Source organism: Schistocerca gregaria, chromosome 3 (genome assembly GCF_023897955.1).
Source record: "Schistocerca gregaria isolate iqSchGreg1 chromosome 3, iqSchGreg1.2, whole genome shotgun sequence".
NCBI classification, from domain to species: domain Eukaryota; kingdom Metazoa; phylum Arthropoda; class Insecta; order Orthoptera; family Acrididae; genus Schistocerca; species Schistocerca gregaria.
Window position 1 is genome coordinate 314,418,146 of NC_064922.1, and position 15,016 is coordinate 314,433,161.

At 44.5% G+C, this 15,016-nt stretch overlaps 32 non-coding genes across 32 annotated transcripts; 21 read left to right on the forward strand and 11 right to left on the reverse strand.

The window, feature by feature from the left end:
- Positions 1-665: 665 nt before the first annotated feature.
- Trnaa-cgc (transfer RNA alanine (anticodon CGC)) lies at positions 666-737 on the reverse strand. Its single transcript has one exon. It is a non-coding gene; the product is annotated as a tRNA-Ala (tRNA).
- Positions 738-855: 118 nt separating this feature from the next.
- Trnaw-cca (transfer RNA tryptophan (anticodon CCA)) lies at positions 856-927 on the forward strand. The gene has a single exon. It is a non-coding gene; the product is annotated as a tRNA-Trp (tRNA).
- A 317-nt stretch (positions 928-1,244) lies between these two features.
- Positions 1,245-1,316, forward strand: Trnac-gca (transfer RNA cysteine (anticodon GCA)). Its single transcript has one exon. It is a non-coding gene; the product is annotated as a tRNA-Cys (tRNA).
- A 282-nt stretch (positions 1,317-1,598) lies between these two features.
- On the reverse strand, positions 1,599-1,670 carry Trnaa-cgc (transfer RNA alanine (anticodon CGC)). The gene has a single exon. It is a non-coding gene; the product is annotated as a tRNA-Ala (tRNA).
- Positions 1,671-1,788: 118 nt separating this feature from the next.
- Positions 1,789-1,860, forward strand: Trnaw-cca (transfer RNA tryptophan (anticodon CCA)). Its single transcript has one exon. It is a non-coding gene; the product is annotated as a tRNA-Trp (tRNA).
- A 317-nt stretch (positions 1,861-2,177) lies between these two features.
- Trnac-gca (transfer RNA cysteine (anticodon GCA)) lies at positions 2,178-2,249 on the forward strand. Its single transcript has one exon. It is a non-coding gene; the product is annotated as a tRNA-Cys (tRNA).
- A 282-nt stretch (positions 2,250-2,531) lies between these two features.
- Positions 2,532-2,603, reverse strand: Trnaa-cgc (transfer RNA alanine (anticodon CGC)). The gene has a single exon. It is a non-coding gene; the product is annotated as a tRNA-Ala (tRNA).
- Positions 2,604-2,721: 118 nt separating this feature from the next.
- Trnaw-cca (transfer RNA tryptophan (anticodon CCA)) lies at positions 2,722-2,793 on the forward strand. The gene has a single exon. It is a non-coding gene; the product is annotated as a tRNA-Trp (tRNA).
- A 317-nt stretch (positions 2,794-3,110) lies between these two features.
- Positions 3,111-3,182, forward strand: Trnac-gca (transfer RNA cysteine (anticodon GCA)). Its single transcript has one exon. It is a non-coding gene; the product is annotated as a tRNA-Cys (tRNA).
- A 282-nt stretch (positions 3,183-3,464) lies between these two features.
- On the reverse strand, positions 3,465-3,536 carry Trnaa-cgc (transfer RNA alanine (anticodon CGC)). The gene has a single exon. It is a non-coding gene; the product is annotated as a tRNA-Ala (tRNA).
- Positions 3,537-3,654: 118 nt separating this feature from the next.
- Trnaw-cca (transfer RNA tryptophan (anticodon CCA)) lies at positions 3,655-3,726 on the forward strand. The gene has a single exon. It is a non-coding gene; the product is annotated as a tRNA-Trp (tRNA).
- A 317-nt stretch (positions 3,727-4,043) lies between these two features.
- Positions 4,044-4,115, forward strand: Trnac-gca (transfer RNA cysteine (anticodon GCA)). Its single transcript has one exon. It is a non-coding gene; the product is annotated as a tRNA-Cys (tRNA).
- Positions 4,116-4,397: 282 nt separating this feature from the next.
- Positions 4,398-4,469, reverse strand: Trnaa-cgc (transfer RNA alanine (anticodon CGC)). Its single transcript has one exon. It is a non-coding gene; the product is annotated as a tRNA-Ala (tRNA).
- Positions 4,470-4,587: 118 nt separating this feature from the next.
- Trnaw-cca (transfer RNA tryptophan (anticodon CCA)) lies at positions 4,588-4,659 on the forward strand. The gene has a single exon. It is a non-coding gene; the product is annotated as a tRNA-Trp (tRNA).
- Positions 4,660-4,976: 317 nt separating this feature from the next.
- On the forward strand, positions 4,977-5,048 carry Trnac-gca (transfer RNA cysteine (anticodon GCA)). The gene has a single exon. It is a non-coding gene; the product is annotated as a tRNA-Cys (tRNA).
- A 282-nt stretch (positions 5,049-5,330) lies between these two features.
- On the reverse strand, positions 5,331-5,402 carry Trnaa-cgc (transfer RNA alanine (anticodon CGC)). The gene has a single exon. It is a non-coding gene; the product is annotated as a tRNA-Ala (tRNA).
- A 118-nt stretch (positions 5,403-5,520) lies between these two features.
- Trnaw-cca (transfer RNA tryptophan (anticodon CCA)) lies at positions 5,521-5,592 on the forward strand. Its single transcript has one exon. It is a non-coding gene; the product is annotated as a tRNA-Trp (tRNA).
- A 317-nt stretch (positions 5,593-5,909) lies between these two features.
- On the forward strand, positions 5,910-5,981 carry Trnac-gca (transfer RNA cysteine (anticodon GCA)). The gene has a single exon. It is a non-coding gene; the product is annotated as a tRNA-Cys (tRNA).
- Positions 5,982-6,263: 282 nt separating this feature from the next.
- Positions 6,264-6,335, reverse strand: Trnaa-cgc (transfer RNA alanine (anticodon CGC)). The gene has a single exon. It is a non-coding gene; the product is annotated as a tRNA-Ala (tRNA).
- A 118-nt stretch (positions 6,336-6,453) lies between these two features.
- Positions 6,454-6,525, forward strand: Trnaw-cca (transfer RNA tryptophan (anticodon CCA)). Its single transcript has one exon. It is a non-coding gene; the product is annotated as a tRNA-Trp (tRNA).
- A 318-nt stretch (positions 6,526-6,843) lies between these two features.
- Trnac-gca (transfer RNA cysteine (anticodon GCA)) lies at positions 6,844-6,915 on the forward strand. Its single transcript has one exon. It is a non-coding gene; the product is annotated as a tRNA-Cys (tRNA).
- Positions 6,916-7,197: 282 nt separating this feature from the next.
- Positions 7,198-7,269, reverse strand: Trnaa-cgc (transfer RNA alanine (anticodon CGC)). Its single transcript has one exon. It is a non-coding gene; the product is annotated as a tRNA-Ala (tRNA).
- Positions 7,270-7,387: 118 nt separating this feature from the next.
- Positions 7,388-7,459, forward strand: Trnaw-cca (transfer RNA tryptophan (anticodon CCA)). The gene has a single exon. It is a non-coding gene; the product is annotated as a tRNA-Trp (tRNA).
- A 317-nt stretch (positions 7,460-7,776) lies between these two features.
- Positions 7,777-7,848, forward strand: Trnac-gca (transfer RNA cysteine (anticodon GCA)). The gene has a single exon. It is a non-coding gene; the product is annotated as a tRNA-Cys (tRNA).
- A 282-nt stretch (positions 7,849-8,130) lies between these two features.
- Positions 8,131-8,202, reverse strand: Trnaa-cgc (transfer RNA alanine (anticodon CGC)). The gene has a single exon. It is a non-coding gene; the product is annotated as a tRNA-Ala (tRNA).
- Positions 8,203-8,320: 118 nt separating this feature from the next.
- On the forward strand, positions 8,321-8,392 carry Trnaw-cca (transfer RNA tryptophan (anticodon CCA)). Its single transcript has one exon. It is a non-coding gene; the product is annotated as a tRNA-Trp (tRNA).
- Positions 8,393-8,709: 317 nt separating this feature from the next.
- Trnac-gca (transfer RNA cysteine (anticodon GCA)) lies at positions 8,710-8,781 on the forward strand. Its single transcript has one exon. It is a non-coding gene; the product is annotated as a tRNA-Cys (tRNA).
- Positions 8,782-9,063: 282 nt separating this feature from the next.
- On the reverse strand, positions 9,064-9,135 carry Trnaa-cgc (transfer RNA alanine (anticodon CGC)). Its single transcript has one exon. It is a non-coding gene; the product is annotated as a tRNA-Ala (tRNA).
- A 118-nt stretch (positions 9,136-9,253) lies between these two features.
- Positions 9,254-9,325, forward strand: Trnaw-cca (transfer RNA tryptophan (anticodon CCA)). The gene has a single exon. It is a non-coding gene; the product is annotated as a tRNA-Trp (tRNA).
- Positions 9,326-9,642: 317 nt separating this feature from the next.
- Positions 9,643-9,714, forward strand: Trnac-gca (transfer RNA cysteine (anticodon GCA)). Its single transcript has one exon. It is a non-coding gene; the product is annotated as a tRNA-Cys (tRNA).
- Positions 9,715-9,996: 282 nt separating this feature from the next.
- Trnaa-cgc (transfer RNA alanine (anticodon CGC)) lies at positions 9,997-10,068 on the reverse strand. Its single transcript has one exon. It is a non-coding gene; the product is annotated as a tRNA-Ala (tRNA).
- Positions 10,069-10,186: 118 nt separating this feature from the next.
- Positions 10,187-10,258, forward strand: Trnaw-cca (transfer RNA tryptophan (anticodon CCA)). The gene has a single exon. It is a non-coding gene; the product is annotated as a tRNA-Trp (tRNA).
- The last annotated feature ends 4,758 nt before the right edge of the window (positions 10,259-15,016 follow it).

Below are 15,016 nucleotides of genomic sequence, written 5' to 3' on the forward strand. Positions count from 1 at the left end.
TTGCCTCGGCATGACACAAATTTTTTGTTTCAAATGAAGCATCTTTTGGTTCAGGATTTCGAAGGCAAAACAGCATATATCTACGTATACACAAGTTGTAAAATTTCTTATTGAAAACTATGATAAAGACACGCCTCAGCAACAGGACTGGGTGGAGACATCGCGGCCAGGCCTCGAGATTTTGACCCCTGCCCGCTTTGCCTCCGCCTGCCTCATGCTGCCAAGTTCTAAAAAAAATAAAAAAAATAAAAACAAAAAAAAAATTGGATAAGGCGTCGGACTTAAAAAAAAAAACAAAAAAAAAAAATAGATTAAAAAAAAAAAAGTCGTAGAGCATTCGACTGCAGATCGAGAGGTCCCCGGTTCAGTCCCGGGTGCCCCCTTCATTTTTCAGTATCTTGAAAAAAGAAATAACGATTGTCGCATTTAGTTGCAAATACATGTTTGAAATGATTGAGATGCACTCCGCACGCCATACCGAAGGCTTTGGAGCAACATTTCAATGGGAGGATCGCAGGCCAGGGTCTAGCAGGTCATCGTCCTCCCGCTATGGCGTCGAACTGTAAGAAATCCACTTGCTTGGGGAAGAATCTTGTACGCTGAATTTGATAGAATATGGTGCTAGGCAAAAGTTTTCATATACTGCTGCACGGAGAAACAAAAATTGGAGGAGCTGGGATTTGAACCCAGGACTTTCTGCATGCGAAGCAGACACTCTACCACTGAGTTACACCCCCGCCAGAGCACGTACATCTGGGGAGAGTCTCTCGTGGATCCTACTGTCATTATTTCTTAGGTTTGAACGGTACAGTAAGTGTTCGAGGAACCTGTTCATGATAAGAGCTTAGCAGCGTCGACTCCGTGGCGCAACGGTAGCGCGTCTGACTCCAGATCAGAAGGTTGCGTGTTCAAATCACGTCGGGGTCACAGTGAAATTTTCGTTTACGGAAGCCATGGGCGAGTATGTCAATTTAATCAGGTACCAAACGATTACAGAGAACGGACGAACAGAACCTGCTTGAAAAAAGCTACTAATGAATTTTCGCATTCTGACATTAAGGTGAAGGCGCCGACTCGCACTTTCTCCAGGCGCGAAGTGTCTAATATTTTTGTTATTTATATCGTTTAACGCTAATATATAACTAAGAGATAATGATTACGCAATATTTTGCTCGATTAGACGTCTTTAGCCAGACAGAGTATAATAATTTTCCTTAAGTTCTGGGGATAGAAAGTTTGTGATAGGGGGTATAGCTCAGTCGTAGAGCATTCGACTGCAGATCGAGAGGTCCCCGGTTCAGTCCCGGGTGCCCCCTTCATTTTTCAGTATCTTGAAAAAAGAAATAACGATTGTCGCATTTAGTTGCAAATACATGTTTGAAATGATTGAGATGCACTCCGCACGCCATACCGAAGGCTTTGGAGAAACATTTCAATGGGGGGATCGCAGGCCAGGGTCTTGCAGGTCATCGTCCTCCCGCTATGGCGTCGAACTGTAAGAAATCCACTTGCTTGGGGAAGAATCTTGTACGCTGAATTTGATAGAATATGGTGCTAGGCAAAAGTTTTCATATACTGCTGCACGGAGAAACAAAAATTGGAGGAGCTGGGATTTGAACCCAGGACTTTCTGCACGCGAAGCAGACACTCTACCACTGAGTTACACCCCCGCCAGAGCAAGTACATCTGGGAAGAGTCTCTCGTGGATCCTACTGTCATTATTTCTTAGGTTTGAACGGTACAGTAAGTGTTCGAGGAACCTATTCATGATAAGAGCTTAGCAGCGTCGACTCCGTGGCGCAACGGTAGCGCGTCTGACTCCAGATCAGAAGGTTGCGTGTTCAAATCACGTCGGGGTCACAGTGAAATTTTCGTTTACGGAAGCCATGGACGAGTATGTCAATTTAATCAGATACCAAACGATTACAGAGAACGGACGAACAGAACCTGCTTGAAAAAAGCTACTAGTGAATTTTCGCATTCTGACATTAAGGTGAAGGCGCCGACTCGCACTTTCTCCAGGCGCGAAGTGTCTAATATTTTTGTTATTTATATCGTTTAACGCTAATATATAACTGAGAGATAATGATTACGCAATATTTTGCTCGATTAGACGTCTTTAGCCAGACAGAGTATAATAATTTTCCTTAAGTTATGGGGATAGAAAGTTTGTGAGGGGGGGTATAGCTCAGTCGTAGAGCATTCGACTGCAGATCGAGAGGTCCCCGGTTCAGTCCCGGGTGCCCCCTTCATTTTTCAGTATCTTGAAAAAAGAAATAACGATTGTCGCATTTAGTTGCAAATACATGTTTGAAATGATTGAGATGCACTCCGCACGCCATACCGAAGGCTTTGGAGCAACATTTCAATGGGGGGATCGCAGGCCAGGGTCTTGCAGGTCATCGTCCTCCCGCTATGGCGTCGAACTGTAAGAAATCCACTTGCTTGGGGAAGAATCTTGTACGCTGAATTTGATAGAATATGGTGCTAGGCAAAAGTTTTCATATACTGCTGCACGGAGAAACAAAAATTGGAGGAGCTGGGATTTGAACCCAGGACTTTCTGCATGCGAAGCAGACACTCTACCACTGAGTTACACCCCCGCCAGAGCAAGTACATCTGGGGAGAGTCTCTCGTGGATCCTACTGTCATTATTTCTTAGGTTTGAACGGTACAGTAAGTGTTCGAGGAACCTGTTCATGATAAGAGCTTAGCAGCGTCGACTCCGTGGCGCAACGGTAGCGCGTCTGACTCCAGATCAGAAGGTTGCGTGTTCAAATCACGTCGGGGTCACAGTGAAATTTTCGTTTACGGAAGCCATGGGCGAGTATGTCAATTTAATCAGATACCAAACGATTACAGAGAACGGACGAACAGAACCTGCTTGAAAAAAGCTACTAGTGAATTTTCGCATTCTGACATTAAGGTGAAGGCGCCGACTCGCACTTTCTCCAGGCGCGAAGTGTCTAATATTTTTGTTATTTATATCGTTTAACGCTAATATATAACTGAGAGATAATGATTACGCAATATTTTGCTCGATTAGACGTCTTTAGCCAGACAGAGTATAATAATTTTCCTTAAGTTAAGGGGATAGAAAGTTTGTGAAAGGGGGTATAGCTCAGTCGTAGAGCATTCGACTGCAGATCGAGAGGTCCCCGGTTCAATCCCGGGTGCCCCCTTCATTTTTCAGTATCTTGAAAAAAGAAATAACGATTGTCGCATTTAGTTGCAAATACATGTTTGAAATGATTGAGATGCACTCCGCACGCCATACCGAATGCTTTGGAGCAACATTTCAATGGGGGGATCGCAGGCCAGGGTCTTGCAGGTCATCGTCCTCCCGCTATGGCGTCGAACTGTAAGAAATCCACTTGCTTGGGGAAGAATCTTGTACGCTGAATTTGATAGAATATGGTGCTAGGCAAAAGTTTTCATATACTGCTGCACGGAGAAACAAAAATTGGAGGAGCTGGGATTTGAACCCAGGACTTTCTGCATGCGAAGCAGACACTCTACCACTGAGTTACACCCCCGCCAGAGCTAGTACATCTGGGAAGAGTCTCTCGTGGATCCTACTGTCATTATTTCTTAGGTTTGAACGGTACAGTAAGTGTTCGAGGAACCTATTCATGATAAGAGCTTAGCAGCGTCGACTCCGTGGCGCAACGGTAGCGCGTCTGACTCCAGATCAGAAGGTTGCGTGTTCAAATCACGTCGGGGTCACAGTGAAATTTTCGTTTACGAAAGCCATGGGCGAGTATGTCAATTTAATCAGATACCAAACGATTACAGAGAACGGACGAACAGAACCTGCTTGAAAAAAGCTACTAGTGAATTTTCGCATTCTGACATTAAGGTGAAGGCGCCGACTCGCACTTTCTCCAGGCGCGAAGTGTCTAATATTTTTGTTATTTATATCGTTTAACGCTAATATATAACTGAGAGATAATGATTACGCAATATTTTGCTCGATTAGACGTCTTTAGCCAGACAGAGTATAATAATTTTCCTTAAGTTCTGGGGATAGAAAGTTTGTGAAAGGGGGTATAGCTCAGTCGTAGAGCATTCGACTGCAGATCGAGAGGTCCCCGGTTCAATCCCGGGTGCCCCCTTCATTTTTCAGTATCTTGAAAAAACAAATAACGATTGTCGCATTTAGTTGCAGATACATGTTTGAAATGATTGAGATGCACTCCGCACGCCATACCGAAGGCTTTGGAGCAACATTTCAATGGGGGGATCGCAGGCCAGGGTCTTGCAGGTCATCGTCCTCCCGCTATGGCGTCGAACTGTAAGAAATCCACTTGCTTGGGGAAGAATCTTGTACGCTGAATTTGATAGAATATGGTGCTAGGCAAAAGTTTTCATATACTGCTGCACGGAGAAACAAAAATTGGAGGAGCTGGGATTTGAACCCAGGATTTTCTGCATGCGAAGCAGACACTCTACCACTGAGTTACACCCGCGCCAGAGCAAGTACATCTGGGAAGAGTCTCTCGTGGATCCTACTGTCATTATTTCTTAGGTTTGAACGGTACAGTAAGTGTTCGATGAACCTATTCATGATAAGAGCTTAGCAGCGTCGACTGCGTGGCGCCACGGTAGCGCGTCTGACTCCAGATCAGAAGGTTGCGTGTTCAAATCACGTCGGGGTCACAGTGAAATTTTCGTTTACGGAAGCCATGGGCGAGTATGTCAATTTAATCAGATACCAAACGATTACAGAGAACGGACGAAAAGAACCTGCTTGAAAAAAGCTACTAGTGAATTTTCGCATTCTGACATTAAGGTGAAGGCGCCGACTCGCACTTTCTCCAGGCGCGAAGTGTCTAATATTTTTGTTATTTATATCGTTTAACGCTAATATATAACTGAGAGATAATGATTACGCAATATTTTGCTCGATTAGACGTCTTTAGCCAGACAGAGTATAATAATTTTCCTTAAGTTAAGGGGATAGAAAGTTTGTGAAAGGGGGTATAGCTCAGTCGTAGAGCATTCGACTGCAGATCGAGAGGTCCCCGGTTCAATCCCGGGTGCCCCCTTCATTTTTCAGTATCTTGAAAAAAGAAATAACGATTGTCGCATTTAGTTGCAAATACATGTTTGAAATGATTGAGATGCACTCCGCACGCCATACCGAAGGCTTTGGAGCAACATTTCAATGGGGGGATCGCAGGCCAGGGTCTTGCAGGTCATCGTCCTCCCGCTATGGCGTCGAACTGTAAGAAATCCACTTGCTTGGGGAAGAATCTTGTACGCTGAATTTGATAGAATATGGTGCTAGGCAAAAGTTTTCATATACTGCTGCACGGAGAAACAAAAATTGGAGGAGCTGGGATTTGAACACAGGACTTTCTGCATGCGAAGCAGACACTCTACCACTGAGTTACACCCCCGCCAGAACAAGTACATCTGGGAAGAGTCTCTCGTGGATCCTACTGTCATTATTTCTTAGGTTTGAACGGTACAGTAAGTGTTCGAGGAACCTATTCATGATAAGAGCTTAGCAGCGTCGACTCCGTGGCGCAACTGTAGCGCGTCTGACTCCAGATCAGAAGGTTGCGTGTTCAAATCACGTCGGGGTCACAGTGAAATTTTCGTTTACGGAAGCCATGGGCGAGTATGTCAATTTAATCAGATACCAAACGATTACAGAGAACGGACGAACAGAACCTGCTTGAAAAAAGCTACTAGTGAATTTTCGCATTCTGACATTAAGGTGAAGGCGCCGACTCGCACTTTCTCCAGGCGCGAAGTGTCTAATATTTTTGTTATTTATATCGTTTAACGCTAATATATAACTGAGAGATAATGATTACGCAATGTTTTGCTCGATTAGACGTCTTTAGCCAGACAGAGTATAATAATTTTCCTTAAGTTATGGGGATAGAAAGTTTGTGAAAGGGGGTATAGCTCAGTCGTAGAGCATTCGACTGCAGATCGAGAGGTCCCCGGTTCAATCCCGGGTGCCCCCTTCATTTTTCAGTATCTTGAAAAAACAAATAACGATTGTCGCATTTAGTTGCAGATACATGTTTGAAATGATTGAGATGCACTCCGCACGCCATACCGAAGGCTTTGGAGCAACATTTCAATGGGGGGATCGCAGGCCAGGGTCTTGCAGGTCATCGTCCTCCCGCTATGGCGTCGAACTGTAAGAAATCCACTTGCTTGGGGAAGAATCTTGTACGCTGAATTTGATAGAATATGGTGCTAGGCAAAAGTTTTCATATACTGCTGCACGGAGAAACAAAAATTGGAGGAGCTGGGATTTGAACCCAGGATTTTCTGCATGCGAAGCAGACACTCTACCACTGAGTTACACCCGCGCCAGAGCAAGTACATCTGGGAAGAGTCTTTCGTGGATCCTACTGTCATTATTTCTTAGGTTTGAACGGTACAGTAAGTGTTCGGTGAACCTATTCATGATAAGAGCTTAGCAGCGTCGACTGCGTGGCGCCACGGTAGCGCGTCTGACTCCAGATCAGAAGGTTGCGTGTTCAAATCACGTCGGGGTCACAGTGAAATTTTCGTTTACGGAAGCCATGGGCGAGTATGTCAATTTAATCAGATACCAAACGATTACAGAGAACGGACGAAAAGAACCTGCTTGAAAAAAGCTACTAGTGAATTTTCGCATTCTGACATTAAGGTGAAGGCGCCGACTCGCACTTTCTCCAGGCGCGAAGTGTCTAATATTTTTGTTATTTATATCGTTTAACGCTAATATATAACTGAGAGATAATGATTACGCAATATTTTGCTCGATTAGACGTCTTTAGCCAGACAGAGTATAATAATTTTCCTTAAGTTATGGGGATAGAAAGTTTGTGAAAGGGGGGTATAGCTCAGTCGTAGAGCATTCGACTGCAGGTCGAGAGGTCCCCGGTTCAATCCCGGGTGCCCCCTTCATTTTTCAGTATCTTGAAAAAACAAATAACGATTGTCGAATTTAGTTGCAAATACATGTTTGAAATGATTGAGATGCACTCCGCACGCCATACCGAAGGCTTTGGAGCAACATTTCAATGGGGGGATCGCAGGCCAGGGTCTTGCAGGTCATCGTCCTCCCGCTATGGCGTCGAACTTTAAGAAATCCACTTGCTTGGGGAAGAATCTTGTACGCTGAATTTGATAGAATATGGTGCTAGGCAAAAGTTTTCATATACTGCTGCACGGAGAAACAAAAATTGGAGGAGCTGGGATTTGAACCCAGGACTTTCTGCATGCGAAGCAGACACTCTACCACTGAGTTACACCCCCGCCAGAGCAAGTACATCTGGGAAGAGTCTCTCGTGTATCCTACTGTCATTATTTCTTAGGTTTGAACGGTACAGTAAGTGTTCGAGGAACCTATTCATGTTAAGAGCTTAGCAGCGTCGACTGCGTGGCGCAACGGTAGCGCTTCTGACTCCAGATCAGAAGGTTGCGTGTTCAAATCACGTCGGGGTCACAGTGAAATTTTCGTTTACGGAAGCCATGGGCGAGTATGTCAATTTAATCAGATACCAAACGATTACAGAGAACGGACGAACAGAACCTGCTTGAAAAAAGCTACTAGTGAATTTTCGCATTCTGACATTAAGGTGAAGGCGCCGACTCGCACTTTCTCCAGGCGCGAAGTGTCTAATATTTTTGTTATTTATATCGTTTAACGCTAATATATAACTGAGAGATAATGATTACGCAATATTTTGCTCGATTAGACGTCTTTAGCCAGACAGAGTATAATAATTTTCCTTAAGTTATGGGGATAGAAAGTTTGTGAAAGGGGGTATAGCTCAGTCGTAGAGCATTCGACTGCAGATCGAGAGGTCCCCGGTTCAATCCCGGGTGCCCCCTTCATTTTTCAGTATCTTGAAAAAACAAATAACGATTGTCGCATTTAGTTGCAAATACATGTTTGAAATGATTGAGATGCACTCCGCACGCCATACCGAAGGCTTTGGAGCAACATTTCAATGGGGGGATCGCAGGCCAGGGTCTTGCAGGTCATCGTCCTCCCGCTATGGCGTCGAACTGTAAGAAATCCACTTGCTTGGGGAAGAATCTTGTACGCTGAATTTGATAGAATATGGTGCTAGGCAAAAGCTTTCATATACTGCTGCACGGAGAAACAAAAATTGGAGGGGCTGGGATTTGAACCCAGGACTTTCTGCATGCGAAGCAGACACTCTACCACTGAGTTACACCCCCGCCAGAGCAAGTACATCTGGGAAGAGTCTCTCGTGGATCCTACTGTCATTATTTCTTAGGTTTGAACGGTACAGTAAGTGTTCGAGGAACCTATTCATGATAAAAGCTTAGCAGCGTCGACTCCGTGGCGCAACGGTAGCGCGTCTGACTCCAGATCAGATGGTTGCGTGTTCAAATCACGTCGGGGTCACAGTGAAATTTTCGTTTACGGAAGCCATGGGCGAGTATGTCAATTTAATCAGATACCAAACGTTTACAGAGAACGGACTAACAGAACCTGCTTGAAAAAAGCTACTAGTGAATTTTCGCATTCTGACATTAAGGTGAAGGCGCCGACTCGCACTTTCTCCAGGAGCGAAGTGTCTAATATTTTTGTTATTTATATCGTTTAACGCTAATATATAACTGAGAGATAATGATTACGCAATATTTTGCTCGATTAGACGTCTTTAGCCAGACAGAGTATAATAATTTTCCTTAAGTTATGGGGATAGAAAGCTTGTGAAAGGGGGTATAGCTCAGCCGTAGAGCATTCGACTGCAGATCGAGAGGTCCCCGGTTCAATCCCGGGTGCCCCCTTCATTTTTCAGTATCTTGAAAAAAGAAATAACGATTGTCGAATTTAGTTGCAAATACATGTTTGAAATGATTGAGATGCACTCCGCACGCCATACCGAAGGCTTTGGAGCAACATTTCAATGGGGGGATCGCAGGCCAGGGTCTTGCAGGTCATCGTCCTCCCGCTATGGCGTCGAACTGTAAGAAATCCACTTGCTTGGGGAAGAATCTTGTACGCTGAATTTGATAGAATATGGTGCTAGGCAAAAGTTTTCATATACTGCTGCACGGAGAAACAAAAATTGAAGGAGCTGGGATTTGAACCCAGGACTTTCTGCATGCGAAGCAGACACTCTACCACTGAGTTTCACCCCCGCCAGAGCAAGTACATCTGGGAAGAGTCTCTCGTGGATCCTACTGTCATTATTTCTTAGGTTTGAACGGTACAGTAAGTGTTCGAGGAACCTATTCATGATAAGAGGTTAGCAGCGTCGACTCCGTGGCGCAACGGTAGCGCGTCTGACTCCAGATCAGAAGGTTGCGTGTTCAAATCACGTCGGGGTCACAGTGAAATTTTCGTTTACGGAAGCCATGGGCGAGTATGTCAATTTAATCAGATACCAAACGATTACAGAGAACGGACGAACAGAACTTGCTTGAAAAAAGCTACTAGTGAATTTTCACATTCTGACATTAAGGTGAAGGGGCCGACTCGCACTCTCTCCAGGCGCGAAGTGTCTAATATTTTTGTTATTTATTTCGTTTAACGCTAATATATAACTGAGAGATAATGATTACGCAATATTTTGCTCGATTAGACGTCTTTAGCCAGACAGAGTATAATAATTTTCCTTAAGTTATGGGGATAGAAAGTTTGTGAAATGGGGTATAGCTCAGTCGTAGAGCATTCGACTGCAGATCGAGAGGTCCCCGGTTCAATCCCGGGTGCCCCCTTCATTTTTCAGTATCTTGAAAAAACAAATAACGATTGTCGCATTTAGTTGCAAATACATGTTTGAAATGATTGAGATGCACTCCGCACGCCATACCGAATGCTTTGGAGCAACATTTCAATGGGGGGATCGCAGGCCAGGGTCTTGCAGGTCATCGTCCTCCCGCTATGGCGTCGAACTGTAAGAAATCCACTTGCTTGGGGAAGAATCTTGTACGCTGAATTTGATAGAATATGGTGCTAGGCAAAAGTTTTCATATACTGCTGCACGGAGAAACAAAAATTGGAGGAGCTGGGATTTGAACCCAGGACTTTCTGCATGCGAAGCAGACACTCTACCACTGAGTTACACCCCCGCCAGCGCAAGTACATCTGGGAAGAGTCTCTCGTGGATCCTACTGTCATTGTTTCTTAGGTTTGAACGGTACAGTAAGTGTTCGAGGAACCTATTCATGATAAGAACTTAGCAGCGTCGACTCCGTGGCGCAACGGTAGCGCGTCTGACTCCAGATCAGAAGGTTGCGTGTTCAAATCACGTCGGGGTCACAGTGAAATTTTCGTTTACGGAAGCCATGGGCGAGTATGTCAATTTAATCAGATACCAAACGATTACAGAGAACGGACGAACAGAACCTGCTTGAAAAAAGCTACTAGTGAATTTTCGCATTCTGACATTAAGGTGAAGGCGCCGACTCGCACTTTCTCCAGGCGCGAAGTGTCTAATATTTTTGTTATTTATATCGTTTAACGCTAATATATAACTGAGAGATAATGATTACGCAATATTTTGCTCGATTAGACGTCTTTAGCCAGACAGAGTATAATAATTTTCCTTAAGTTATGGGGACAGAAAGTTTGTGAAAGGGGGTATAGCTCAGCCTCGCAGTTGCGAGTCAGCCTCCGAGCGGGGCGGACGTGTGGCGGAGCTGGACGTCTGGCTGTAGTAAACACAGGCTGAGTCGCTGCGTTTGAGGTTAGTGGTGCTGCTAAGCCGCTATTCGTGTTGCACTTGTATTCATGAAGTTCTAGAATGAATAGGTCGAATTATTTGAGGAAAGACACAATCAAGTTTACTTTCGATCGAAATTTCGTTCGACCTAAAGCATTTGAAATTAAAGCATGGTTTATCGAAAAAGTATTGATTAACGGTGTTGATGTTGTCGGAGTTTATCTCTCGTTTGTGACAAATGCTGTGTATCTGAAGATGAAAAGTGCAGAATTATGTAGTTCCATTGTGGATCGTTGCGGAGGTAGCGTGAAGTTTAATCATTCTTATGGGAATGTGAGTGACGTTGCTGTTAGTCATGCTGGGTACGGGATTCGTACGATCAGAGTGTTTGAGCTCCCTTTTGAAATTCCGCCCGAAGAACTTAATGTTGCCCTTCGGCCTTATGGCAGAATTATTTCCAATGTGGCAGAAAGGTGGTCTGAAGCTCATATGTTTCCTGTCTTGAACGGCGTAAGGCAAATTAAGATTGAATTACAGAAGCATGTCCCCTCTTATCTTAATATTTGTGGGTATCGTGCTTTGATTATCTATGATGGGCAACCGCGGACTTGCGCTTTATGCAATTCCACGGAGCACATTCGTGCAGAATGTTCACGGAGGCGTGTCCCGCAGTTACCGCGTGACGAGATGCCGAGTTCCGGCCCTGTTGTTGGTATGAAGTTGTCATACGCTGCCGCTGCTGACTTCCGCAGCCGAGGCGAGTCGGTGCCGCCTGTGCGCGGGGAGCCTGCTGCCTCGCGGGCGGTTGTCGATGATACTCCGGCTTCAAGCTCTAGATTTGCGGATGGTCTGCCGGTCAGCTCCGCGCCCCTCGAATCTATGCCGACGCCAACTTTTTCCAACTCTCCCACTGTGGTTGCTCGTTCTTCCGCGGACTCGGCCGAAGATCCCCAAATACCCAGAACGGAGGTTTCCTTGCGTCGTCAGGATTCCCACCAACGTGAGGATATTGCCACTAGCTTCCGAGGAGTGGACGCTCCAGGCATCCACTCTGCGGGAACTATGAACGAAGATAGCAATCTGGACATTGGTTTCACGTTGGCGCCCACAGAAGACACTTGCGTCAAGGAAACCACAACGAGCGATAGTGTAGAATTGGTGACTGGGTTGCTACCAGTGGGAGCCATGGAAAAAGATGCGCCTCCTTCTGCCGTTGTGGAATGCGATACGCGGACTTTTGTCCGAAAAAAGGAACAGGCGACGTCAGACGTATCATCCGGTACTTCTCCTGACAGGTCGCAAACTTCATCTCCTGCTAGATCGCCGAAGAGATCTTCGAAGAAAGGCAAGAAGAGGAGATTGGCACACAAAGCAGCAGAGAGTTTAGCTCCTGCATTGCGGGAAAAGTTAAAACATTTAAGGGATAATGAACGACAACGAGAACAATGCCCAGTAGCACGAGTTAACGAGTGTACTGAAGCGGAGATGAGTCGTGCCGATGCAGATGATCTTCAACAACAACCTCGCGCACCGCTTGGCGTCGCAGGTTTGCAGACCGGCACTACTATGGATTTAGACCGAACTGTCTCAGGAAACGGACTTGATTGGGCCGATGCCCAAGAAGATCGCACCGACCACGGAATGGAGATGGACCTGACACATGCTAGTGGCATTTAATTTTTTTTTTAATGTCTATTTTTCTTTCTGACAGACAGAATGGAATGGTACAGACGTGACTCTGCATGATGTATACTTCATTAGCCAATTTCTTTTACCTGCACCTATGCCAACGGAACTGACATATAATGTGACCACGATCAATATAAATCGGATTCGCAGTGAAACGAAAGTCGCTTCTTTAAAAGATTTCCTTTACCAGTCGGATACTGATATAGCCCTCCTACAGGAATTTAATGTCCACAACTTTTATGTCCCAGGTTTTCAAGAGATTTTAAATATTGCACCGGAAGCCACATGTGGGACTGCGATCCTTGTCAAAGATGGTATTGATGTGAAGGATATCTGTCTGTTAGAAAATGGGAGGGGCATCAGTTGTAAAATTTTTACTACTACTGTTTTAAATGTATATGTCCCCTCTGGTAACAACGCTAGAGATGATAGGGCTAATTTTTTTAAGAACGATATGGTCTATTTACTTAAGGGGAATCCGGCGGAAGCTTTAATCGGTGGTGACTTTAATTGTGTACTTCACAAAAAGGATCAGCGACCAAATTTTAACTTCTCCAGGGAACTGGTGGCTTTGGTGACAAACATGAAGTGGACAGACGTGTGGGAAAGCAAATACCCCACGTTAGTCAAATTTACGTACATCAGTAGTCGCTCGCAAAGCAGAATAGACAGAATATACGTCACAGCAAACCTGGAAAATAAAATCAGTAGTATCGAAGTAATTCCCACTACCTTTTCGGACCATCTCGCAGTGAAATGCAGCATTCGGTTTCAGAAGCAAGGAACGTATTGGGGTCGCCCCTTATGGAAGCTGAATACCCATATGTTGTTCGAGGGTGCCCTATCAAGAACAGTAGCGGAGGTATGGCAGGCTGCTCTACGTATGCGCCATAAATACAGCTCTCGCCTTGCGTGGTGGACCTCATGTGCTAAAAAGAAATTGAGATCATCCCTAATAGCTTACGGGAGGGAGCGAGCGATGTGGTCTCGCAATACCGTTGAATTTTACTATACATGCTTAAGGGAACTATCAGCTCAGCAGATGACTGATGAGGTTTTCATTGAAATAAAGAAGATCAAGGCTCACCTCATAAGTCTCAAGCGACAACAGCTGGAGGGTTTAAAAATTAAATCTCGTGTCCCGACAACGGTGGAGGACGAAAACGCATCGCTGTACCACTTACTCGAACATGAAAGAAATAGAAGACGAGCGTTTATTGCTTGTCTTAGAGTGGGCGATAACCGGGTGCTGACGGAACACTCTGACATTTTAAATGCAGTTTATGGATTTTATCGTACGTTATATACTGATACCCGGTATAATCTAGACTGTGCGAACGATTTGCTACGAACTACAGGTATCGACAACGTTATCAATGACGAGGACAAGATTTAGAGAAATTAACTACGAATATTCAGATCTTTTGTGAAGCTACAGGCGCTAGGGTTAACGAGGTGAAGAGTTCGTTTTTAAATCTTAAAGGTCTTCAAGATGTCCGTTTGGAATGGGCACGCTCCGTCGATCGTCACACCGCTCTGGGTGTCACCTTTTACCGATGTCCGCTTCAGACCATGACCTACAATTGGAAGAAAGTACTGGATACAATCAGAGGAGCCACAATACTCAATCAGACCAGACATCTGAACATTAAACAACGAATCAGAATAATTAATTGGTCCATTTTATCAAAAGCTATATATATAGGTCAAATATTGCCAGTTTCGAAACCCATTGCCAAACGTATAATGAGTATCATTTGCCGATTTATATGGACAGGGAATATTATTAGAGTAGCAGTCGGTACAGTTACGTTACCTTCCGCTGAAGGTGGCCTAGGTTTAACAGATATATGGCGGAAGACTACGGCGTTATATATAAAGAGGACCCTACAAATTATAGAAAAACATCCACATAGTATTACAGCCAGGCTGTATCGACTCCTACAGCCAGAAAATTTACGTCCACCCATAAATATAGGCGGAATTAATTATAAATTGAAATATATTCGCCAGTTCTTTTTAGAGATTAGCTACATGGACAGTATTGTCACGAATCCACAATCAAGGAATTGCAGGAAATTAATGGAACTCTTAACAACGAAAGAACATGTCAACAAAATGGAGTGCAGATATCCCGACAAAGACTGGAAAAGAATTTGGAAAAATATTAGTAATCGTGAACTGTCTTCCGACATTCAGGCAACCTGGTACCGAGTTGTTAATAACGTAGTTTCCACTAACGAAAAGTTGCACTCCATTGGTCTTAGTGACACGATTGTGTGCACCCGATGTGACGCAGTTGACACATTGATCCACCGCTTTCTCTTTGCGGATACGCCGAAATATGGAGGGGACTCCAACGGCGGGTAGCCTTTATAACCAGAACTGTTAGTACTGAGATCAATGTTGAAAAATTACTCTTCCCCGATGGTGTTTTCTTCCCTGTCCAGAAAACCAATGCTGTGTTGTGGTTGTTTGGCAATTATGTACATTATGTTATATCTGAACACGGAAATGACCGTGTTTTAGAATACGAATTATACGAACGAGCAAAATATTATCAGATATGTACGCGCAGGGACCACAAAAAAACTTTTGGTAACATGTTACACATTCTGTTTCAGAGACAAGGGATGGATAAATATCTTAATAGCCCTCGTCTACGA